Below are 22,838 nucleotides of genomic sequence, written 5' to 3'. Positions count from 1 at the left end.
TTGATTTTTTTTTTTTTTTTTTTTTTGACAGGCAGAGTGGACAGTGAGAGAGAGAGACAGAGAGAAAGGTCTTCCTTTGCCGTTGGTTCACCCTCCAATGGCCGCCGCGGCCGGCGCACCACGCTGATCCGATGGCAGGAGCCAGGTGCTTCTCCTGGTCTCCCATGGTGTGCAGGGCCCAAGGACTTGGGCCATCCTCCACTGCACTCCCTGGCCACAGCAGAGAGCTGGCCTGGAAGAGGGGCAACCGGGACAGAATCTGGCGCCCCGACTGGGATTAGAACCCAGTGTGCCGGCGCCGCAAGGCGGAGGATTAGCCTAGTGAGCCGCAGCGCCGGCTGATTCTTTTTTTTAAAAAAAGCTTCAGTGTCCTTTTTTTTAATAGCTTCATGTTCATATTTTCAAGCTCTAAATTAAAACTTCTTTAATCTGGTCAATTTATCATCTAGATGGAATAGTTCCACTGTCTCAAACTTTTGTGGGTTTGTTTCTGTTAGCTGTGTGTCTCATGCCTGTCATTCATGACTAGATGCTAGTCATTAAGTTTTAAAAACTTACTTGAAAAAGTAATATGAGGCCTAGGATTATCCACTGGAGAGGATTTTGTATATTTTTAAAAGGTTCCTGGTTCACTATTTGTCCAGGACTCATGTAAACTTAAATTGGAGGCTGAAGTTCCCTAGACCATTTAGGGGATTTACATAGGAATAGCTGGTTTAATTCTGGTTTGTCCTTACTCTGAAGGTGTAGATGAGTAGCCCTTTGAGTCCTGACTTAAGTTATCTTCAGATAGTTTATGAAGCTCTCTACCTTGTCTAGGCCCAAGGTTTTGAATTCTGTTCCTCTTTATGGTTAAAGCCCACAGAATCACAGCTTATTTTCCCATTGAGTTCTTCTGCTGACAGATAGCCTCATCACAAGAGCAACTGTGAAGGCCAAGTTACTTCTGGCTTTCTGCCACCTAGATTTTGGTTCCGTGTTTCCTTCATTTCTTAGTTTTTCACTTTTTAAGAAATTTTTAAAAATTTTATATGCTTTCATAGTTTTGGTACAAATTATCCAGTTTGTCATTACTAGAAGTAGAAATTGGCATCTTCTAAAATATTGATCATTGTTTTTATGATAGCTCTGTAATTCTTTGCTTTCCATGCAGATTTATTTTTTAAAACATTGTTTAAAATAGTTTTGGAAATATCACTGATTTAATATTTTATGGACAGCTTTCCATATTAGTATATATAGCTCTACCTTGTTCTTATATTAGTTTTGTTTTATTCTATTTTTTACCCTTTTCTAATGGTAAAGAATTGACACATTGAAAGCCATTTTTAAATTTACCTTCTATGATACAAATTTTAATTAATTAAATAATATTATGATACAATACAATGTTATATATAATAATAAAACAATTATATTTCTCTTGGGATCTTGCTGTCGATAGTATAGTACAATGTAGTATGTTTAGCAATATGGAAATTTAATACTGGTTTATTTCTTTTGGCCCTAAAATTTGTATTAGGAGTTAGGGGTTTTTTTTGGTTTGTTTTTAAATGAAACATTCATTGTTTGCTGTGTGCTGATTACTTTGTTAATTGCTTTTAAATATGTTGTCTAAATTATCCTTGCACTTAATGAGGGAAGTATTTTTTTAATAGAACAGAAAATTGGTGCTCAAATATTTAAGTGTGTTTAAATGTAGGAGAGGTTTGATAAAGGTATTTAATCTGAAGAGGATCTCCTAGTAGAATGCTCTTAAATTCCTCCCCTTGTCTATATATATGATATTTTCAACCTAAACCAGTTTGAACAGTGTGATTTTTCTAATTGTTGCAAAACATGTTTGTAATAAACTGCTTTGTATCTTTATTTTTTTTCCTTTTCTGTGGCTTACTTACAGTAGGTAGTTGAATATTTTGACTTAAAAAGTCTATAAACTGTAAAGGCAAGTATGGAAACAGAAAAACGTTATCCCTTTAGTTTGCTTAATTATATTTTGGCCTGGAAACAAGGTGAACTTCAATCAAGTTAATTGTAACTTGGCATTTGTGCCATAGAAGGGACTTATCATTCCTTATTTTTGTTTTATGCTGATAGTACAATCAAAATGATATTATGACTTAGTAAAGTATAGAATGTCTGTATTAGATTATTGGATACATGACAAAATTTGAAACTTACCTCAATTCTGCCTTAAATTTTAGGTTGATATTTATTGTTAATAGTAATCATGGCCAGAACCACGCCTCACTAGGCATATCCTCCACCTGCAGCTCCAGCATCCTGGGTTCTAGTCCCAGTGGAGGCTCCGGATTCTGTCCCGGTTGCTCCTCTTCCAGTCCAGCTCTTTATGGCCCAGGAGTGCAATGGAAGATGGCTCAGGTCCTTGGGTCCTGCATCCCCATGGGAGATCCAGGAGGAAGCACCTGGCTCCTGGCTTTGGATCTGCACAGTGGGCCGGCCGCAGCGTGCAGGCTTTAGCAGCCTTTTTGGGGGGTGAACCAACGGAAAAAGGAAGACCTTTCTCTTTGTCTCTCTCTCTCACTGTCTAACTCTGCCTGTCAAAAAAAAAAAAAAAAAAGGAGTAATCATGAGCCTTTTAATAATATAGATAATACTTCAAAAAGTCCATGGAAAAGATAAGCTTATTTTGGTACAAGAAATTTGAAGTTCATATACAGTTTTTTATAACATATATGTTCATTAACTTTTTGAAGTACCCTTGTATGTAAACAACATTTCTGTTTTTAGAAATTGTGGTTTTTTTCCCCAGTTTTCTGAAAGCTTATATTATTTTTTTTTTACATTTAGAAGGCAGTGTTTCTTACAAAGGAGTCTGTTATATTCAGATTGCTCAGTCATAAGACAAGGGTTTTGTAAAATGAGGTGGCATTTTAATTTCAATGGATGTTTTATAACCATTGATAACACAGCACACATTAACTAATGCCCAAGGTTTTGACGTAATCATTGTGTGATTGTTAACGTGTTGAATGTTACTGCATGTTTTAATAAACAGAAGATACCCTGGGAAAAATGTTGCTTTGTTTCTCAGAATATAAATTTAGTTGTAAATGTCACTGAAGCAATATGGTAGATTGAGATGTAATTTTGGCATACAATATTAACTGTTTTCTAGTTTTAAGTAAAAATGTGACATGTTTGCTCTGAAAACATAAGCTGAAGTCACAAAAATATTCTTTTAGAAATAATTTTTTAAAGGGGCTTATTCAGAAAACACTAGTAGAAATTATCACTTATTTTGTTATTTTCCCCTAGCCATTAAAAAAATCTGTGAATAAATAATCTATAATTTGATGAGTATCCCCAATATTTTTTATTTAAAAAATTGCAGACTGATAAATATACACACCTCTTCTCACATAAAATGTCTTGGCATATTTTCTAGCCAGTACAATGTAAATTTACTTCATTTTAATAAATGCATATGATTTCTTATGATTGATACACTTTATTCAACATTACCATGCCAATGACACTTAAATTGTAGGTTTTGCTTTCTTGTGTTGTATGATAGTTGTGAGTATTGCTTCATGAGTTAAACTACCAAAGTTTGAACCTCAGCTTTATCATTTAATAATTTTGTAATTTGGGCAAGTTATTCATCCTTTCAGTTTCATTTTTATAATATGAAGATATCAGGGAACATTGTAAAGTAGTTTTGTGCCTAGCGCAGTACCATCCCAAAGAGTAAACACTCCAGGGTGTGTAGTAGTACGAATAATAGTAATAATATTCTTAGTGCATATTAATTCTGTAGAAGACTCCTAGAAATAGAATTGTTCGAGTATTTGCACATTTAAAAATCTTCCAAGTTACATCCAAACTGTCCTCCAAAAAGATTTTTCCAGTTCACATTTGTTAAACGTGTGAGAGAGCATTCATTTTTTTTTTTTTTGCATCCTTGCTAGCATATTACTAAAAGTTGTTGTTTTAATAATCTGGTAGATAATAATGAGCATATTTTAGTTTTGTGATTTTTCTGATTTTTAATTAGTTTGAACTAACATCTTTGTTTCCCATATCCTATGCTCATGTTTTTGTTTAACTATTTTCTTACTATATGGGAGCTGGTTTTATCTTTGTTAGCAGTTTTACATGTGTGAAAAATATCTTAGTGTTATATTGTATACTTAAGGAACATTATTAATATTGCTATTCATATACCTGTAAAGCTACCTGGTCCTTCTGAAAGCACAAAATGGAGGGGATACAGGTGAGAGGAAATTGAAAAGTTCAAGACACGAATCTTTCAAAACACACACACACAGAAACCAAGACTAAAGAAAAAAACTGAAACTTCTAAATTCTAACTTCACTTTGTCTTATTAGTGTCTGGTACATGGTAGGAAATTGCTATTTTAAAAATGAACTTAATTTTCCATCAAATAGACTACATTTTGAGTAGTCTCATTGATGAGTCTTGTTGGGTATAAAAATGTTACATATGCAGCCTGGTACTTTTTTAAGTAACAGACAAGATTCTCTTCAATCTGTATGTTATTCATTTACTGAATTGATAACAGTGGGACCAGTGTTATGGTATAGCAGATGAAGCTGCTGCTTGCAACACCAGCATCACATATCAGAGTCCCACTTTGAGTCCCAGCTACTCCACTTTCAATCCAGCTTCCGGCTGTTGTGCTTGGGAAGGCAACAGAAGATGGTCAAGTACTAGGGATCCTGCAATCTGTGTGGGCAATCTGGGTGGAGTTCCAGGCTCGGATTCAGCCTGGCCCAGCTGGTTGTTGTAGCAGGTGAACCATCTGGGGAGTGAACCAGCTGATGGATGATCAATTGATCTCTCTGTCTTCCCCTCTTCCTCTGTCTCTCTGGCATTCTGCCTTTCAGGAAATAAACAAACAAATAAATAAATACTTTTAAAAAAAAGATAACAATATCATGAAATCTTGGAAATATTGAATGATGATTTATAATGGGACACATAATTAAAGCAGAAATATTTGCTGATGTGTTTCACTTTCAACTGTTAGGGTTATGAATAATTATATAAAACAATTCTTGTTTTACTAGTTCTTATTAGAGCTGAAAGTGTATCAGAGCTCATAGTTCATATACTCTTTAGAAGCTATAGTTTGCCTCATTTTTCTAATTTTCCTTTAAATATATTTTCAGTGAAGTAATACTGTGTGGTAAAAGGCCCCTTTTGAATCCTCTCTAATCATATTCCCTTCCCTTATTTCTTTCTTGGAGGCAACCACAGTCCTGTCATTTGTGTGAATTTTTCCTGCTCAAGTGAAATTAGCCATATATGACTATCTGTCAACATTATATATCACTTGGCCTGTTTTGTAAATTCTACTTTCTTATTGAGATCTGATTTACAAGGTAAAATATATAAATTTTAACTGTACAGTTTGAATTATAGCAAAGGAATATACCCATGTAACCCAAATCTCTTTCAAAGTATAGGACATTTTCCCTTACCCTGGGAAGGCCCTTCCCTTTAAGATAACCTCCAAAAGCCCCGGTGCAACCACTTAAATATTTTTTTCCTACCCTATAATAGTGTTTTGTTAAGCACATCAATTCAGTGTGCACTCTTTAGTGTCTAAATTCTTGGCTCAGTATGTTTTTTAAATAATCCTAAAATTATTTCCTAGTTCCTAGTTCTTTTTATTGCTGAAAAATATTCAAGTATTTGAAAATATCACAACTTGTTCTCCATGTTTGCTTTCTGTCACTAATATCTAGCTTAATTCCAGGTATAAGAGATCATATTTTGAATAATTTCAGATCTTTGAAATTTGTTGAGACTTTCTGGTCAGCTTTGGCACTAGAAAAGAATGTGATTTGGTGATGAGTGTGTATAATTTGATATAATAAGATTTATTTGATCTTCATCCAGTTGCTGGCACAGAGCTCTTAAATCATTGTAATTTTCTGAATAATAGAGGTATTAGTAGCATCTTTTGTTAAAATAGTTTATATTAATACTTGGCTCTAGCTTTATAAAAACCTCTAGGACCTTAAAAGAGTGGGTGTTTTAATATGCTAATGAAATAGTGACCAGGAACTTATGCATAACTTCAAAGTTGGGGATGACGGCCAGAGGACCAAGGCAGTATTAGAGAAATTGAAACTTTGAGCCCCATACTCCATATCAGAGAGAGGGACTGAAGATTAAATCAGTCACCAGGGCCCAGTGTTTTAATCAATTGTGCCTATGTAATGAAGCCACAATGAAAACCCAAACTACAGAGTTTGGAGAGCTTCTGGGTTAGTGAAGGTATTAGAAGGGTAGCCCACCTAGGGGGACACTCTCCCATACCTTCCCCTGTACATCTCTTCATTTTGGCTGTTCTTGCATTGTATCCTTTATAATAAACCAGTAATAGTAAATAAGATTTTCCCCTAATTTCTATGGGCCAGTGTAGCAAATTATAAAGCAGGAGAGTCATAGGAACTCAGATTTATAGCCAACTGGTCAGAAGTATAAGAGGCCCAGGATTTGTGCTTGGCGTCTGAAGTGGGGTAGTTGTGTGAGTCTGAGCCCTTAAAAAATTTGTGAGATGTAACACTAACTCTAGGTACTTAGTACCATTTTTAAATTGAACTGTAGGATGTTCAGCTATTGAAGGTTTTGTTAGCATGGGGGAAAAAAAGAATCGCACATATTTGCCATCAAAAGTTATGAGTAGAAATTCATGAACCCATGTATGTTAATTAAGCGAAGGATGTAAGTTCTATTTGAATCTTCTAATGACTATTGATTTTTTTGCTTGCTTAATCTGTCACTTACTGAGATTTGTATTTTTTTGGTCAACTTTTGCTTACATCTTTTTTTTAAAGATTTTTTTTTGAAAGGCAGTTAGAGAGGGAGACAGAGAACATCTTCCATCCATTGGTTCACTCCCCAAATGGCTGCAATAGCCAGGTCTAGGCCAGGCCAAAGCCAGGAGTTTCATCTCTGACTCCCATGTGTGTGCAGAGGCCCAAGGACTTGAGAGCCATCTTTAACTGCTTTCCCAGGTGCATTTTAGCAGGGAGCTAGATGGGAAGTGGAACAGCCAGTAATTGAACTGGCACCCATATGGGATGCCTGCATTGCAGGCAGTGCCTTAACCCACTATTCCACAATGACCATGCCAGTCCCTGCTTACATGTTTTTAAGCCTGTAATATTCTTGATGCATTGGCCTTTACTTTTACAGCGCATGCCCCTTTTTGTTGTTAACAATGCTTGTTTCATTGTACCATATTTTTTTTGTCTAATATTGGTATTACTGGTATGGCTACATCATCTTTGCTTGTTAGTGTTTTAGTGTTTCGTTTTTTTTTGTTTTTTGTTTTTTTTTGTTTGTTTGTTTTGTTTTTTTTTTTTTTTTGGCAGAGGCAGAGAGAGAGAGAGGTATTTGAAAGGCAGAGTTAGAGAGAGGCAGAGGCAATGGTGGGGGGGTCTTCCATCCACTGGTTCACTCTCTAGAAGGCCCCAATGGCTGGGGCTGTGCCAATCCAAAGCCAGGAGCCAGGAGCAGCTTCCCGGTCTCCCACACGGGTACAAGGGCCCAAGGACCTGAGCCATCTTCTACTGCTTTCCCAGGCCATAGCAGAGAACCAGGTCAGAAATGGAGTAGCCAGGACTCAAAGTGGCATCCATATGGAATGCCAGCACTGCAGGCGGTGGCTTAACCCGCTATGACACAGCGCTGACCCCACTTAATAGTGTTTGATACTTTTTTTCCATACTTATGCTTTCAACTTTTCTATATGTGTTTTTTTTTTTAATTTTATTTATTTTTTTGAGAGGTAGAGTTACAGACAGAGCGAGGGAGAGACAGAAACAACTTCCATCTGCTGGTTCACTCCCCAAATGGCCACAGTGGCTACAGCTGGGCTAATCCAAAGCCAGGAACCAGGAACTTCATCCTGGTCTCCCACATGGTTGTAGGGAGGGGCCCAAGCACTGGAGCCATCTTCTGCTCTCCCAGGTGCATTAGCAGGAAGCTGGATCAGAAGTGGAGCAGCTGGGACTCTAGCCGGTGCCCATATGGGATGCCAGCAATCCCTGGTGTGTCTCAACTTGCTATACCACAACACCAGGCCCCAATACTTTCTTTCTTGAACTGTTACTGACAGCATTTCTAGAACACTAGGTCCTGATTTGAGAAAAACAAGGTGTGCTACTTCTTCAAGAATAAAGTGGACTTTATTTTCAGTACATACTGCATCATATTTTCCTTGGGAACCCCGTATAACTAATGTTGCTTTAGTTTCTTCTTTGAAAAACTGAAAAAGTGGTTTAGATGTAATTCAAATCAAATAAGCATGTAATTTGAACATTTAGAAGCAATGACTCCTACTCTGTTTTCCTGGGTATTGTTAAGGCATCTCATGCCTCCTGGTCTCTTGAATTTTTCTCTTGTGCTTTGATCCTTACTGTCACAGGCTATAGATAGGAGGGCTCCTGCCCCACAATGCTGGTATTTTGCTATTACCAGCCTCCCTTCCTCCACATTCTTTCTCTAGGCTAAATGATATAGTCTTAGTAAGCAAAATGGGTTTGAACATAGCAAACCAGCCAGTCTGCTTTTTTGGTGAATCATAGAACTTAAATCTGTTGTTTGAGGAGGTTTCCAGCCAGTAAGCTATGTGTTTTTTTTTTTTTTTTTTTTGCTTTATTCTCTCCAGATGAAATTAAAACCATTGCACTCATATCCTGTTTGTTTTTTAACATTATTGTATAGTTTTTTTTATCCTTTTTCTTCCCTAAATTTCACACTGGTTATTTTCATTTTGCCTGTTTTCCAAGTTATCAGTTATCTTCTTCTGTATCTAATCCGCTGTAAAATCCATCTGTCAGCTTCCTAATTTCAACTACTCCTGTTTTTCAGGTCTGCAGTTTCTGATTACATCTTTTGCTCCCCTAAAATACAGGTTTACAATTAAAAGTTTATTTTTACCTTCCATTTTTTGAAATAATCACACGTATTCCACAGTGTGGTTTTGATAACATCTAAAGACATTTTTATTATCTGTTTTCTCCTTAGGTCACTTGGTTCTATCTTTTAAAATGCCTGATAACTTTTGATTAAATGCTGGATATTACATCTAAACATCTGTACAGGTCTGCTTGCTTCCAGAAATTATTTAATTTTCTTACTTTAGAACAAGGGCGCATCACTTGACATAATTTGGAGTTAAGGTGGTTGAAGGCTAGGTTTCAGAATTAGTCTGTTTCCCATATAGCCCTTCAATGATCTCAACTCAAATTTGCTGTGTTTACCTTCAACACTATTTTTGAAGGTCACGAATGCCAGTTTTTATTTCCTCATCTTTATGGGAATGCTGAATGTTATGTTAACAGCTCGCATGTATATTATATATATATATTATATATATTTTGTGCAGCATAGAAATCTGCAAATGCTTTCAAGACAAAGCCCAGACAAATATGACTTCTCTATAGCATCACTTTCCTGTTACTCTGTTTTTTCCAGGATATCGATCCTTGATGTTGTCAGTGCTTTCGTAGCCCTGAGCTTTGATTTTTGTGGCTCTAGCCTTGAGAGAAGGCCTAAAAGTTATTTCATTCTACTGATGTTACCAGGAATTGGCAGATGCTTCAAGGGAAAAAGTGGAAGAGAATGTAGGACTCAATCCAACAGATGTTTTTTTCTTCTTCTTCTAAGATCTTGGCTTTTCGTGTCTGGCAGCTTTTTTTCTACTGTGCCTTCAAACGTGTTTTCTATTTTATCATCTCTTATAGCCTTTTTCAGTGAGAGGGTTGATCTAATGAAACGACTTTGATAGCTAGAGATGAATGTCCAATTTCTAGAATTTTATCATTTTCTAAAGCTCCCTTATTGTAGTTATTTCATTGATCTCCCAGCTATAAGCTGATTGTTTTAAGATTAAAAGCAAAATAGATAGCACTGAGTTTATATAAAACTATGACATGAAAACAAACCAACCATTTTACCACTGGTACAGAGAGAAGTGATAAATCAGTGTAGAAATATATGGGATTTTTTTTGTTTTGCTTTTTTTCCCCTGCCAGATGGAGTTTTGTTTCTGCTTTTCTTTGTATGCCCTCTAGTGGAGGTTTTATTAAAATGAATAGCCAGAAATTGAAAATAAACAGAAGACTATCATTCTGGGGAAAAATGTAATTATGGTTATATAATAAATTCCATTATTTGTTTTACCCGTTCTTCACTATCAGAAATTTGGATGAAATCTGGGAGATGAAGATTAAAAATACCTCATTGGCTGGTGCCACGGCTCACTTGGCTAATCCTCTGCCTAGAGCACCAGTACCCCCGGTTCTAGTCCCAGTCAGGGCGCCAGATTCTGTCCCGGTTGCTCCTCTTCCAGACCAGCTCTCTCCTGTGGCCTGGGAGGGCAGTGGAGGATGGCCCAAGTGCTTGGGCCCTGCACTCCATGGGAGACCAGGAGGAAGCACCTGGCTCCTTTGGATCAGCACAGCGCGCAGGCCGTAGCAGCTATTTGGGGGGTGAACCAACGGAAGGAAGACCTTTCTCTCTGTCTCTCTCTTTCTCACTGTCTAACTCTGCCTGTCAAAGAAAAAAAAAAGTACTTCAAGTTTAGCTTAAATAAACACATTTAAAAAAATACCTCACTTATTATCACTAGTAAATTCAGCTTTTTTTTTAAATTAACACTTAATATATACTAAACACATAGATAGAGATAGGAGATAGAAAATGGAAGCCCAAGTCCCTTCCTGAAGAATTGGATAATACATTATAAGATATTGTGAGACTGCAGGCACTTACAACATGGTAAGATTAAAAGTAGGTGAAGGTGTCTCTAGGAACAAAGAATGAATAGAAGTTAGCCAACTGAATACTGAAGATGCCAGCATGAATATTCACTGTAGATGGAGATGTATGTGCAGAGATGGGTGAAAAAGTGTATTTTGTTCAGGTGGTTGTAAGTAATGATATTGTAAATAATGTAGCCAGAAAATATTAGAGTAGAAATTGGGTCAGAATTTGGCAGTTACAAGTTATTAACCTCTGTAATTTGTGTTAAAGAATACAAATTTCATCCTGAAAACTATTGAACAACTTAAGAAAAATGAATATAATAGCATTTTATAAAGGTTATTCTGAAGGCAGGTTGAGGATAAATTAGAACCAAAAGGATCATTACTTTTTTTTTTTTTTTTTTTGGACAGGCAGAGTGGATAGTGAGAGAGAGAAACAGAAAGGTCTTCCTTTGCCGTTGGTTCACCATCCAATGGCTGCCATGGCCGGCGCGCTGTGGCCGGTGCACCGTGCTGATCGGAAGCCAGGAGCCAGGTACTTCTCCTGGTCTCCCATAGGGTGCAGGGCCCAAGGACTTGGGCCATCCTCCACTGCACTCCCTGGCCACAGCAGAGAGCTGGGCTGGAAGAGGGGCAACCGGGAAAGACTCCAGCACCCCGACCGGGACTAGAACCGGGGATGCCAGCGCCGCTAGGTGGAGGATTAGCCTATTGAGCTGTGGTGCTGGCCAAGGATCATTACTCTTGGCCACAGTCACGGACTGTGTATTCATAATTGAAAGTAGCAAGTAGATTTGTCTGAATTTAAGAACTTAGTACCTGTATACCTCAAGATAGAGTTTGCGGATGTGAACTTTACTTAAAATTCTGATCATGAAAGGTTTCTGTTAAAAATGCTGAAAAGTGGCCAGCGCCGTGGCTCAATAGGCTAATCCTCCGCCTTGCGGCGCCGGCATACCAGGTTCTAGTCCCGGTCGGGGCGCCGGATTCTGTCCCGGTTGCCCCTCTTCCAGGCCAGCTCTCTGCTGTGGCCCGGGAGTGCAGTGGAGGATGGCCCAAGTGCTTGGGCCCTGCACCCCATGGGAGACCAGGAGAAGCACCTGGCTCCTGCATGGATCAGCGTGGTGCGCCGGCCGCAGCGCGCCGGCCGCGGCGGCCATTGGAGGGTGAACCAATGGCAAACGAAGACCTTTCTCTCTGTCTCTCTCTCTCACTGTCCACTCTGCCTGTCAAAAAAAAAAAAAAAATGCTGAAATGTTACTGTAACTTACAGAGTAAAAAGACTTCTATTTTCTCTCCACAGAACAGGCTGTTAGTATACATTCTTCAAGAATTTCTTCCATGTATTGGGATTTTTCTTTGTTTTTAAATGTGGTTATACCCTGTATACTGTACTAAGGTTGATTTTTTAATTGGAAAGTGTTGCATGAGCAATATACTCACCAGTGTATATAGACACCAATTCTCTATAGTAGCTATATAATATTCCACTGTATGGATATGATATTATTGCTTAACACACTGTTTTATTGAAGAACACTATTTCCAGATTTTAGCGTTACAGAAAATACTGCAGTGAATATCCTTAGCAACATGGATACATTCTCTATAGAACATATTCCTAAAGTACAGTTGCTGAAATAAAGGTGTATGTATGCATATATTTAGGACTGTGATGGGTATTCCTGACTTGTCTTATGAAAAAGTTATATGACTTTATACTAACTTCAGCAGTATTTGAGAGGACATATACAGTTACAGCACTAGATTTTTTTATGTTATCAGTTTTCCAATCTGATTTGTAAATAATGATAACCTCATTTAGTTTGCATGCTTTTCAATAATATTTAGCTGATTAATCATCCACATTTTATAGTCATTTCTATTTCTTTTAATTGTCTTCTTCATTTTTCTATTTTGTGGTGCACATGTTTCTGACTGACTTTTAAGATCTTTCTGTATTGTTGTTTTATGTGTTGCAGTGGCTTTTTAAGTTGGTTTCTTGTTTCTACTTTTAAAATTTTTAGTATGTTGAGATTTTGGTGTCTCTTTTGAGAACAGTTGTCAGGAAGCTAATTTCCATGGAAAGGACTGGGCTAAGAGAGTTTAACAGTTCATTTCTTTTAAATTTCCAAATAGATTAAACTAGTACTATCTAAATAGTTTGAGAACATAATGAAAAAAAGAAGCATTTCAATTCTTTTTTGCAAAGCAAATCTAACTCTGATCCTTAAATCTAATTTTTAAAAATTATTCATTCCAAAAACTATGAATCAATCTATTATGAACACAAATATAAAAATCCTAAGTCTTTAATGAAGTATTAGCAAATTTAACATTATCAGCAGATCAGATAATTCAGGAGTACCATAATCAATGGGATTCATGTCAGCTGTGGAAAAATGTTCAGTCCTAGGGAAACAATTTTATATACAAGTAGAGTGATTTTTTAAAAAAGGATTTATTTGTTTATTTGAAAGGCAGAGTGACAAAGAGAGGGAGGGCGAGACAGTGAAAGAGATAACTTCCCATAGGGCACAGTCACCAGGGCTGGACCAGGCGAAAGCCACAAGCGGGGAGCTCTATGTGGGTGCCTGCAGCCAAGTACTTGGGCCATCTTCTGCTGCTTTCCAAGTCACATTAGCATGGGCAGGAAGCAGAGCACCCAGAGCTTGAACTTGCATTCTGATATGACAGGTTGGTGTCATAGGTGGCTGTTTAACTGGCTGTGCCACAATGCCAGCCCCTCAAGTTATTTTTTTATTTATTTTTTATTTTTTAAATTGATTTATTTATCTGACAGGTAGAGTTATAGACAGTGAGAGAGAGAGACAGAGAGAAAGGTCTTCCTTCCATTGGTTCACCCCCAAATGGCCACTACAGCCGGCGCTGCACCGATCCGAAGCCAGGAGTCAGATGCTTCCTCCTGCTCTCCCATGCGGGTACAAGGGCCCAAGCACTTGGGCCATCCTCCACTGCCCTTCCAGGCCACAGCAGAGAGTTGTACTGGAAGAGGAGCAACCGGGACTAGAACCCGGTGCCCATATGGGATGCTGGCGCCTCAGGCGGAAGATTAACCAAGTGAGCCACAGTGCCAGCCCCAAGTTATTTTTTTAAAGGGAGTTATTTTAATAAATACCAGAAAGGCATTTAATAAAAGTTAAAATGTTTTTCTGCTTTTTATAATGCTCCTAAAGTTTGATTTGATGAATAGTTCCTTAATTTCACAAATATATATCTGAAGCCAAAACAAATCATATGCTGACTAGAGAAACTCTGGCAGCATTTGCATTAATGTCAGGAACAAGACAAAAATGCTTATTATAGGCACTCTTTGTTTTACCATTGTTTGGGGGAACTGTTAGGCGATTTCATTATATAAGAGAAGATGAGATATAGTTAATAAAAATAGCTAATCATGACAGAGCATTTATTTTGTCCCTGGTACTGTTCTTATTACTGAACATTATTATCTGATGATCTCACTGTATGATAATATCATCAATTGGTGCCACAAATGTAGAAACAGTATTTATGCCCATATAAAGTTGTAGAAACAAAGGCAGTGAGAGCTTAAAAATCTTGCCTAATGTTACACAGCCAGTAAATGCCAAAAACTAGGTTTTAACCTAGGCAGAATAACTCCACAGCTTATACCCTAAAGCAGAAGTTGGCCAACTTCTAAACTTTTATTAGAACAGCTGCACTCATTATTTATGTACCGTGTATGTCTGCTTTCATGCTGTAACAGCAGAGCTGAGCAGTTGTGACATATCCTTGTATGTTCCACAAATCCTAAAATATTTACTCTTTTGCCTTTTACAGAAAGGCTTTGCTGACCCCTGGTGTGAACCATTGAACTGTGTTGCCTCTAGTTAAGCTGTTGGGTCTTTTTACATTAGGAAAGTGAGACAAAATTATGGTGTTTTAGATTGTTTGAATATATGCTTAGTAAACAGAAGATCATCAGTTGAGAAATCCTTAGAAATAACCATAAAATGAGATTGTTTTTTCAATAATATTGCAAAAAATTCAGTTGGTTAATGACTCAGTTAAGAATACAATGAAAGTATAGATCCCCTTCTCAAGAGGAGAAAAATCTAAGTATCTAGAGGTAAATAATAATGTGAAGGACCTAATAAATAAAAGTTTAAAATTCCATTGAGTGAAATAAAAGAAGATTGAATAAATAGACATGTCATGTTCTTGGCTGGGATGAAACAGCATTTAAAAAGATACTTGTTTTTTATCTAATTAATTTATAAAATTAAGCATCTTGTTTGGAATGCCAAGAGGATTGCTTCAACTTGATGAAATAATTCTAAACATTCTGGAAGAAAAACATGACCAAAAACAGAATAGGAATTTTTGGAAAAATAGGTTTATGACTTCAAGATGTTCAGCTGAGAATATGTTAAAGCCTTGCCCTTCTACAGCAAGTTATAGATATCAGGGTATTAAAATATTTTAATAAAACTCTATTTGAAATAAAAAGGGAAATTTTCTCTGAAATGAAAAAAGGAATAACTCTCTAAAGAAATAGATGGGAAATATGGTATTACTTAGGACTGCTGTCTTGAGTTTTCCATATTTGCAGGCCTTTATGGTACACCAGAGGTAGGTGCACAAATATAAACGATCAAATGCTGGAGAATGTAAACATCAGGAAATGGGGACATAACAATTCAACAAAATAATAGCTTAGACTAGAAAAAGCAGAAAAGATAGAAGAATCTAAAAAGAACTGTATCCTCTGAACAATAAAAGAGGAATTTGCCTCCACAAAGTAACAAATAGGAATTATGAAACAAGGACAGTGGATTATGGATTAAAGACCATTTTTGAATATTAAAATTTAAGTATATGTGCAGAATAGCAGGTGGAACTCAGCTGAAGAACTAATTAGTGGCCTAGAAAGATAGATGTGATAGGAGCCAGTTCTGTGGCATAGTAGGCTAAGCCTCTGCCTGTGGCACTGGCATCCCATATACCAGCTTCCCATATGGGCATCAGTTCTAGTCCTAGAAGTTCCTCTTCTGACCCAGATATCTGCCTATGGCTTGGGAAAGCAGTGGAGGATGGCTCAAGTGCTTGGACCCCTGCACCAATGAGTCCTGGAAGAAGCTCCTGGCTTCTGGCTTCTGGCTTCAGATCAGTCCGGCTTTGGCCTTATGGACTTTTGAGGAATGAACCAGCAAATGGGAGACTTTCCTCTCTGTCTCTCCCTCTCTCTCACTGTAGCTCTACCTGTCAAATACATAAATAAATCTTAAAAAAAAAAAAAAAAAGATGTGAGGAAACCTAGAATACACTTAAAGGGTTACAGAAGTGAAAAATATGAAGGAAAAAGTAAGAGACATAGAAAACCTTGTCAGAAGTTCAAACTTTTGTCTAGTAAGAATCCCATAAGAAAAAATGGGACGTAGATTATTTTTGAAGCAGTAGTTGCTAGTAATATTTCTAAATTGAAGATAAAAATCCTTAGGATTGAAAGATCCTGGTACATAGCAAGATTAACACAAAAATATATTTAAAATAGAACATTTTAATTTTATATATAATAATATATTATTAAATATATTACTATAATATAATAATATATTATATAATATATATTATAATAATTACTATATTATAATAATATATATTTTTTATATATAGACCCACAGTAAATCTTACAATATCAAGAATAAAGGCAAAAATACTAAAAGTTTCTCTCAGTATAGAAAATTTACCTATCAATGCAATTCTTATTCCATCTGACATTTTATCTGACAATGTAGCAACTATATATGGAAGAAGACAAATGATCTGAGAAATTAACTTTGAGCAGGTAATTTTATATTTAGGCATTTTATCATTCATGAAGGCAAAATAAAGAGGCTTTCATATATACATGAGAACTTAGGTTATCTTCAGCAAGGACATCCTTCATCCTTTCTACATGCCAGTACCTCCCCATCAGTCATTTCACTAACTGAAAAAGACCCCACGTACACAGAAAGTGTTCCTGGTCAAGAACCAATATTTGCTGACTCTTAAAAATTATGTCTAAGATTTTTTCTGGCAAAGAAAAAAATAAAAACATAAGAATCAATGGGGGCAGCCTGCAGCCTGCTTGTGGCCTTGGCGCCCACCACACCCTGCTCGCCTCTGCCCTGGTGACCTCGGCTGGGCACAGTCCAGACACTGCGCAGGGGACCCACTCTGTTCTCAGTACGTAAATTCAGAGAAGCATGATGGATAACAGAAAATGGTATTGGAATAGTGGGAATCAGCAATTTTGCACAGGAAGCTTTGGGAGATATTGTTTATCGTAGTCTGCCTACAGTTGGGACAAAATTGAAAAGACAGATGAGTTTGGTGCTTTTCAAAGTGTGAAAACTGCTAGTGAACTCTATTATCCTCTATAAGAAGAAATAACTGAAATTAATGAAGCCCTTGCAGAAAACCCAGTACTTGTCAGCAAATCTTGTGTGAAGATGGTTGGCTGATCAAGATGACACTGAGCAACCCTTCAGAACTAGATGAACTAATGATCGAAGAAGCCTATGAGAAATACATAAAATCTATTGTGGAATGGCATGAACTAGTATAGAATAATTTAATCCAGCACAGTTTTATCTTAAATTAGTGGCAGACAGGACTTAAAATAGCAACTTTTAGCAATATTGATGGAAAGAAATAATACTTTCAACTCTACAACTGGATGAAAATATCCCCTAATTCTGTAATGATTGCAGATGAACACAATATGCATCCTTTTCACAGTACCTTGTGATTTTTATACTAGGCTCTAGGCAGTAGTATTCAGAATACGTGAAGTTTTCTGTGGTAAAAACTAGTTATACAAATAATGTAATTCTAGGATAACATTGTTATCTTAAGCCTTATGTAATATTGTTACTTGCTTATGCCCATCCCTGGAGTTGAGTCAAAATATGTAATGATCTTTCCATTGGAAGTAACTGGAAATGCAGAACAGTTTTTGTTAGTTGTACAGTGCCAGAGAAAGAACAATACTGTCTTAACTTTGCAATATACTACATTTGCTGTTACTGTTTTATATAGTGAAGCAGCAGCTCTGCAGCAAAATAAGAAACAATAACATTTTCAACTTCCTCATTAAAAAAAAGAATCGAATGCAAGATATAATGCTGAATGAAGAAATTAATAAACACATTAGTAAATCTAAGTAACTGTTGCCCTTGAAAAGAGAAGGTATGAGCATTTATGATAAGTTCATACTAAATTTCCATGATAATAAGTTTAGAGTTTGATGGCTGAGGAGAGAATGAAGCAAAATAAAAAATAAATTTCTTTCTTCAGAAGAGACTGTAGCTGTTGATTAACTTTAGTCTTTGTGAAATATGATTAGTGAGGCTAATGGTATTAGAGAAAAAAGCAGAAGTATTTAAAAGTTAAATACTAATAGAAAATAAGGAAGTTGACAGCTTTCAGATCAAGGGGGTGGGAATGGAACAAACAGACCTGATTGATCTGACAAGGCTGAAAAGGAGACATGGAAGCATGAATTTACCATGGTATGGTAAAAATAAGTCCAGCTATGTTAATAATAAAGAACGTGTAATTGATAAAGCTCACTTACAACTATCATATTGGCTAAAACCATAAGAAATCATACCTAAAATAAAATAGTACTTAAGGATTTAAAATAAATGAACTAAAAAGTATATAATTTATTTAGCAAATGTTTATACCTGGTAGGTATCAAGACGAAATTTCTGTGGTAGTAAGCAAAATTTTAGGCAAACGTTATTTAAGGGAACAAAGAGGAAATTATATTGATTTTATTGATATGTAGTCATATATGTAATGCACATATATACTATCTTATTAAACTGTTAAATTTATTGCTAAATTGTTAAAATACACAAAATAACCAGTAGTATTAAAAAAAAGTAATGGCAAACTCATAATCTTATAAGACTTTATAGTACAACAAATTATATAAAAAGTAAATATATAAAAGATTCATATAACACAACTTACAATTATATCTGAGTCAAATTTATCTAAATTCTGACTCTAAGATGCATAGGTTCTTTTCAGGTATATTTGGATTGTTTTCTAAATGCAGTCATGTTGTAAGACCACAAAGGAATCCTTAACCCATAGCTTTTTAAAAAATAATCCTGTATAATACTTAACTAATCACAGTGTAATAAATTTAGAATTCAACAATCAAAAAAACCTGCCAATTGCATAAAATTAGGTATTGAAAGTTACATATCATAACTGTATTTAAAAAGAGGTTAAATAGAATCTGTAAGACTTAGAAGTGAATCAGAATTTAAAATCAAATGCTTAAAATCAAAACTTGCTTAGGAAAAACAGAACTTCCTCAATAGGAAAATGAGTCTGCACTTACATTCAAAGCAAAATTTTGTATAAACAGTATGATGATTTAATTTCAAAATTCCACCCATTATGTGTACATGTTTTTTTTTTTTAACTTTTATTTAGTAAATATAAATTTCCAAAGTACAGTTTATGGATTACAATGGCTTTTCCCCCCCATAACTTCCCACCCACCCGCACCCCTCCCATCTTCCGCTCCCTCTCCCATTCCATTCACATCAAGATTAATTTTCAATTATCTTTATATACAGAAGATTGATTTAGTATATATTAAGTAAAGATTTCATCAGTTTACACCCACACAGAAACACAAAGTGTAAAATACTGTTTGAGTACTAGTTATAGCATTAATTCACATTGGACAACACATTAAGGACAGAGATCCTACTTGAGGAGTAAGTGCACAGTGACTCCAGTTGTTAACTTAACAATTTGACACTCTTATTTATGGCGTCAGTAATCTCCCTAGGCTCTAGTCATGAGTTGCCAAGGCTATGGAAGCCTTTTGAGTTCGCCAACTTCGATCTTACTCTGACAGGGTCATAGTCAAAGTGGAAGTTCTCTCCTCCCTTCAGAGAAAAGTACCTCCTTCTTTAATGGCCCATTTTTCTACTGGGATATCACTTGCAGAGATCTTTCATTTAGGTTTGTTTTTTTTTTTTTTTTTTTTTTTTGCCAGAGTGTCTTGGCTGTCCATGACTAAAATACTCTCATGGGCTCTTCAGCCAGATCCGAATGCCATTAGGGCTGATTCTGAGGCCAGAGTGCTGCTTAGGACATCTGCCATTCTATGTGTATTCTGCTGTGTATCCCACTTCCCATGTTGGATCATTCTCTCCCATTTTTATTTTCTCAGTATTAGCAGACACTAGTCTTGTTTGTGTGATCCCTTTGACTCTTAGACCTATCAGTATGATCAATTGTGAACTGAAATTGATCACTTGGACTAGTGAGATAGCAATGGTACATGCCACCTTGATGAGATTGAATTGGAATCCCCTGTCACATTTCTAACTCCACCATTTGGGGGAAGTCCAATTGAACATGTCCCAAATTGTGCATCTCCCTCTCTCATTCCCACTCTTATATTTAACAGACATCACTTTTCAGTTAAATTTAAACACCTAAGAATAATTGTGTGTTAACTGCAGAGTTCAACCAATAGTATTAAGTAGAACAAAAAATACTAAAAGGGATAACGTATTACGTTGTTCATCAACAGTCAGGACAAGGGCTGATCAAGTCACTGTTTCTCATAGTGTCCATTTCACTTCAGCAGGTTTCCGTTTTTGTGCTTGGTTAGTTGTCACCAATCAGGGAGAACATATGATATTTGTCCCTTTGGGACTGGCTTAATTCACTCAGCATAATATTTTCCAGATTCCTCCATTTTGTTGTAAATGACCGATTTCACTGTTTTTGACTGCTGTATACTATTCTATAGAGTACATGTACCATAATTTCTTTATCCAGTCTACCGTTGATGGGCATTTGGATTATTCCAAGTCTTAGCTATTGTGAATTGAGCTGCAATAAACATTAAGGTGCAGACAGCTTTTTTGTTTGCCAATTTAATTTCCCTTGGGTAAATTCCAAGGAGTGGGATGGCTGGGTTGTATGGTAGGGTTATAGTCAGGTTTCTGAGGATTCTCCAGACTGACTTCCATAGTGGCTTAACCAGTTTGCATTCCCAACAGTGGGTTAGTGTCCCTTTGTCCCTGCATCCTCGCCAGCATCTGTTGTTGGTAGATTTCTGAATGTGAGCCATTCTAACCGGGGTTGGTGAAACCTCATTGTGGTTTTGATTTGCATTTCCCTGATTGCTAGTGATCTTGAACATTTTTTCATGTCTCTGTTGGCCATTTGGATTTCCTCTTTTGAAAAATGTCTGTTGATTTTATTGATTTGGGTCTTTTCTCTTCTTTTTTTAGTTAGTTGGGCCAATGGGGTGGCAATTTTGTTTATTTTTTCAAAAAACCAGCTCCTCGTTTGGCTGATTTTTTGGAATGTTTTTCTTGATTCAATCCTGTTGATTTCTTCTCTGATTTTAATTATTTCTCTTCTCCTACTAGATTTGGGTCTGGTTTGCTGTAGGTTTTCTAGATCCTTGAGGTGAATTGAAAGCTCATCTATTTGGTGCCTTTCCAATTTCTTGATGTAGGCACCTATTGATATAAACTTTCCTCTTAACACTGCTTTTGCTGCGTCCCATAAGTTTTGGTATGTTGTGCTGTTATCCTCATTTACTTCCAGAAAGTTTTTGATTTCTCTTTTGATTTCTTCTATGACCCATTGTTCATTCAGGAGCATGTTGTTCAATCTCCATGTGTTTGCATATGCTCTAGGGATTCCTGAGTTGCTAATTTCCAACTTGATTCCTTTATGGTCTGAGAAGCTGCATGGTATGATTCTAATTCTTTTGAATTTGCTGAGACTTGCTTTATGGCCTAGTATGTGGTCAATCCTAGAGAAGGTTCCAACAACAACAGACACCACAGAAATAAAAAGAATCATCAGAAATTACTACAAGGACTTGTATGCCAGCAAACAGGGAAACCTATCAGAAATGGATAGATTCCTGGACACATGCAACCTACCTAAATTGAACTGGGAAGACACAGAAAACCTAAACAGACCCATAACTGAGACAGAAATTGAAACAGTAATAAAGGCCCTCCCAACAAAGAAAAGCCCAGGACTAGATGGATTCACTGCTGAATTCTACCAGACATTTAAAGAAGAACTAACTCCAATTCTTCTCAAACTATTCAGAACCATCGAAAAAGAGGCAATCCTCCCAAATTCTTTCTATGAAGCCAGTATCACCTTAATTCCTAAGCCGGAAAAAGATGCAGCACTGAAAGAGAATTACAGACCAATATCCCTGATGAACATAGATGCAAAAATCCTCAATAAAATTCTCGCCAATAGAATGCAACAACACATCAGAAAGATCATCCACCCAGACTAAGTGGGATTTATCCCTGGTATGCAGGGATGGTTCAATGTGCGCAAAACAATCAATGTGATACACCACATTAACAGACTGCAGAAGAAAAACCATATGATTATCTCAATAGACGCCAAGAAAGCATTTGATAAAATTCAACACCCTTTCATGATGAAAACTCTAAGCAAACTGGGTTTGGAAGGAACATTCCTCAATACAATCAAAGCAATCTATGAAAAACCCACAGCCAACATCCTATTGAATGGGGAAAAGTTGGAAGCAATTCCACTGAGATCTGGTACCAGACAGGGATGTCCACTCTCACCACTGCTATTCAATATAGTTCTGGAGGTTCTAGCCAGAGCTATTAGGCAAGAAAAAGAAATTAAAGGGATACAAATTGGGAAGGAAGAACTCAAACTATCCCTCTTTGCAGATGACATGATTCTCTATTTAGGGGACCCAAAGAACTCTACTAAGAGACTATTGGAACTCATAGAAGAGTTTGGCAAAGTAGCAGGGTATAAAATCAATGCACAAAAATCAACAGCCTTTGTATACACAGACAATGCCATGGCTGAGGAAGAACTTCTAAGATCAATCCCATTCACAATAGCTACAAAAACAATCAAATACCTTGGAATAAACTTAACCAAGGACGTTAAAGATCTCTACGATGAAAATTACAAAACCTTAAAGAAAGAAATAGAATAGGATACCAAGAAATGGAAAA

At 36.5% G+C, this 22,838-nt stretch overlaps 1 protein-coding gene and 1 pseudogene across 1 annotated transcript in view; both read left to right on the top strand.

The window, feature by feature from the left end:
* ASZ1 (ankyrin repeat, SAM and basic leucine zipper domain containing 1) overlaps window positions 1–22,838 on the top strand; it is a 77,564-nt gene that overhangs the window by 12,414 nt on the left and 42,312 nt on the right. The window lies entirely within an intron of this gene.
* On the top strand, window positions 16,473–18,552 carry LOC127491810 (glycine cleavage system H protein, mitochondrial-like; annotated as a pseudogene).

The sequence above is a fragment of the Oryctolagus cuniculus genome, chromosome 3 (genome assembly GCF_964237555.1).
Source record: "Oryctolagus cuniculus chromosome 3, mOryCun1.1, whole genome shotgun sequence".
NCBI lineage: Eukaryota > Metazoa > Chordata > Mammalia > Lagomorpha > Leporidae > Oryctolagus > Oryctolagus cuniculus.
This window is presented reverse-complemented; position numbering and strand designations above follow the sequence as displayed.